The sequence below is a fragment of the Chrysochloris asiatica genome, unplaced genomic scaffold (assembly GCF_000296735.1).
Source record: "Chrysochloris asiatica unplaced genomic scaffold, ChrAsi1.0 scaffold00050, whole genome shotgun sequence".
Lineage (NCBI taxonomy): Eukaryota > Metazoa > Chordata > Mammalia > Afrosoricida > Chrysochloridae > Chrysochloris > Chrysochloris asiatica.
In genome coordinates this window covers 15,405,205-15,409,152 of record NW_006408568.1, presented here as the reverse complement: position 1 = coordinate 15,409,152, position 3,948 = coordinate 15,405,205, and the positions used below count along the sequence as shown (strand labels likewise).

Sequence of the window (3,948 nt, the reverse complement as noted above, 5' to 3'; positions counted from 1 at the left end):
GGAAGAAGAGCAGTTCAGGATCTTCCCTGCAAATCCAGACTTGACATTATTATCACTTTGAGGTTCTGACTAACAGTGACACTTAATAGAGTGTTCGACTTGGAGGTTCCCATCTCTGTCCTCAATAGGGGACAGAAGCATCCCCTATTGCTTCTGTGGCACATAACCACTAAACACCACCACTAAACCTTCATGGGAACAAATAGCTTCATCTTTCTCCCATATTGTGGCTAGATGACTTGAACCACTGACCTTGTAGTTTGCAGTCCTGTGCTTATCATATATGTTATGTCATTAACTCTCACAAGGATGTAATGAGGTAAAGAGGCCTCATCTTATTTTCACTGGGGACAAGAAAGATTAAATAACTGCTAATAGCGTAGTTGTTAAGTGCCGTTGAGTTGGTTCTGACTCATTAGACAGTGTATAAGGTTTCTGAGGCGTGACTGGTGGGTAATCCTACACCATTAATAGTACAAGTGATTTAAAACCCAGAAGGTTGGATTCCGACTACTGAAAACTGAATTACTACTGAAAACTGAATTACTTCCTTGCAACCTAAATTTCTTGAAACCTATTGGAGAGAGATGAGTTCTATGAGCTTATTTAAGTCCTGTTTCAGGGTAACTCTGATACAGCCCTGGTAGCCCTGGTTGAAACCCAACAGACACTCTGAGGGTGAAAGAGAGGCTACCTGCTCCAGTAAAGATATGCAGCCTGGGAAACACTATATGTGTTGTTTAGAGTCAGAGTTGACTAGATGGCAGTGGCTTGGGAGATATATATATTATTTTGGGTTACATACATTTTATTACATCAAAAATATCACTGATAGGTCTTAGGAATCATCTAGATTTGTTTTCATAGCTAGATAGCTTTTATATCTTACTCATTGGCCTGTTGGATGGTTCCTTTTTCAGACACATAGATACCATCCCCCAATTTTTGGATATCCTTGTTTTTAACTGGTGTGACTTGCTGAATTAAAGCAGCTGAATTTGACATAAGTTCAATGTCATTTCCTTCAAGAATTAATTCATTCTGAGACTGAGATGGTGAACAAGCAACACCTGTCCTAATCCTATGGTTGTATTTTTCAACCAAGAAGTTTCGGATTTCAACAAGAGACCCACTCTCTTGGATAACCACGTTGATAGGGAAGTAAGCATATGCAGACCTTATCTTGTAATGGAAGTCCAGTATAACACTCTTGATCATAGTTTGCACATGACTACAGATGTGCAAACTGTAGCTACTTCCTTTCTATTTCCCCAACATTTGTCACCGTGAAGCCTTTCCTTTTTCTTTCCAAGGAGACTGAGTTCTACATTGATGTTATTGAAGTTCTTCTTCAAGGTTCCTCCTGGGCCCTTCACAGTAACTGTGCTCCCTTTCAGACTATACACCATTCCAGAGAATGTCAGCAGTCTGGTGGCTGAGAAGGGTCTTTTTTCTCATAGTAGATGTGGCAAAGAAAGTGGGATTGTTTTCTTTTATTGTTTTGGGTAACTATGACTTTTCTTCAGTTTTTGGATTTTTCCCCGTGACATATTAATTGCTTTGAAATATGCTAATAATATAGATAAGGTGCTTATTGATTTCTAACTCATTCAATTTGAGACTTCTGTTTTGGGTTAACTCATGCATCAATTTCCAGCTGCTCCTTAGAAACCCTATACAGGGTCACTATAGGTCGGATTCAACTTGATGGCGCTTCACAATAACAAAAACATGCATCGATTTATTAAGAATTATCATAAAAGTCAAGGCATTATAGGATAAGTACTGGACTGCTAACTGAAAGGTCAGTGGTTCAAAGCCATTAGCCATTCCTTGGAAACCTTACATAGTGGGAACTACTATGAGTGGAAACCAACTCAGTGGCAATTAACAACAACAACAAAGAAGTCATAAGAAATGTCTGACAGTCTATAAGGGAAAGATCCTCCTTGTACTCTCACCACCATTTCCTAGAGCAATTTCTTATTAACCTTCCAGTAATATATTATTCCTTGACAATAAATACATAAAGTGAATACATGAATAAGCATGCTTTAGTAAGTAAACCACAAACAACTTCCTTTTCATTAAAAAAATGCACTTAACCCTAATTTGCTGAACAAACTTTTACCTTAAACACAATAACAAAAAAATTTTTAAATGTGTATAACTTTTGGCTCACCAATAAAAAATGCAAATACATACAAAAATATTTATCCCAGAAATTACCTGTAAGACCAAAAAGGTGGTAAAACCGAAATGTTCATTAATTGCAGATTAACTAAATTAATTGTGATTTTATATTAAATGTGTTACATTTAAAAAGAACGGGATATGTATTGAAATGGAAAGATGCCTAATAATGTTTCTAAGCCTTTATTGAAATAGTCTAAGTCAGACATAGGCTAGTTCCTCTACTCATGAGGGAAAACTATCAGTGGCATATGGCCTTTGGACCTGGGGTCCCTGCACTGTGAAATGCCTAGATCTAGAGGAAGAGTGATGCCGTGAACTATGGAGATCTCCAAGGACTGTTGGGCCTACAGATGTTGACAGGACACAGACCTTTCTCCAGAGCCCACAGAGGAAGCATTCCCTGAGAGCCTGCACTCTGAATTTGTACTTCTAGCCTGCCTAATGCAATATGTCCTCTGATTTCTTGACTTCCTCATCACAATTTCTTTCCCTTGGTACAGCTTTTAAATGGAAAAAGCTTTGAACCTTTTCTGGCACTAAAGTAAGGTGTACTAAAGTAAGAGTGTGTTGGCTCTGTCAGATAAGCATTAGACTGTGAATCACAAGTTCAAGTCCACCAGCAACTCAGCAGGAGGAAGATGAGGCATTCCGCTCTGCAAAGATTTAAAGCCTCAGAAACCCTATAAAGGATCGCTATTCTACAGCACTTGGCAACAACAAGGAACCTATTCTGCTTTACCTACAAATGTGACTTTAAGACACACTTAGGAATGGATCTCAGGCATTGCCTTGGAGGACTAAGCTGACTCTTAGCATTTAGGATTCCTTCACCATGTTCTCACAGCTTCTTTCTCTGAAGGTTTCCTAATGTTTCCTAAGTCACAACTATTTCTTCAGGGCAATTGAATGAAAGGTAGAATCTTTTTATAATGCTTGCAACGAATGACCTCAATGGATCTCTTATAGTGTTATTCTTAATCATGCATTATTTTAATAATAACATTGGCTCCACAAGTATATTTAAATTACTGTGAAAACTGATTCCTTATAGAATGCTGGGCATGAACCCATCAGCAGGGTCCTGCTGCATCTGGTGTCAGCCTTTTATGCTCTGGGTTGTGGAAAGTTTGGACAGACTCACAGGATTTGGGGTAAAAAGACAGAGTACCCAGGAACACCTGAGAGAGGACACTTTGGCATTTGGGTAGTATTTCAATATATTGACATTTACCACTGTTGTGCTGGTGTGGAAGTTCTGATTATTAAATGTGATTATGCAATGAGATTGAAAAAAACAGGTCAGAAGAAAATAAAAGCAATAATTGAAGATCCAAAAGTATTTAATTCAGTAAACATTTATTTAGCATTTATTACTGTATGCCACCACAACTTGTCTGTCAGTTTGTCATACTGTGGTAGCTTGTGAGTTGCTGTGATTCTGGAAGCTATGCCATAGGTATTTAAATAACATCAGGGTCACCCATGGTGGACAGGTTTCAGATGGGCTTCCAGACGAAGACAGACTAGGGAGAAGGAGTGATGAACTAATTCCGAATAGTAAGTCACTGAAAACTTTATGAATAGCAGAGAAACACTGTCAGATATAGTGCTGGAAAATGAGCCTCTCAGGTTGGAAGACACTCAAAAGGGGACTAGGGAAGAGCTACCTCCTCAAAGTAGAGTTGACCATGATGATGCAAATGAAATAAAGCCCTGGGGACCTTCATTTGCTGATGGGGCACAACTCAAAAT

At 38.6% G+C, this 3,948-nt stretch overlaps 1 pseudogene; it reads right to left on the bottom strand.

The window, feature by feature from the left end:
* Positions 1-885: 885 nt before the first annotated feature.
* Positions 886-1,458, bottom strand: LOC102834030 (annotated as a pseudogene).
* Between the last annotated feature and the right edge of the window lie 2,490 nt (positions 1,459-3,948).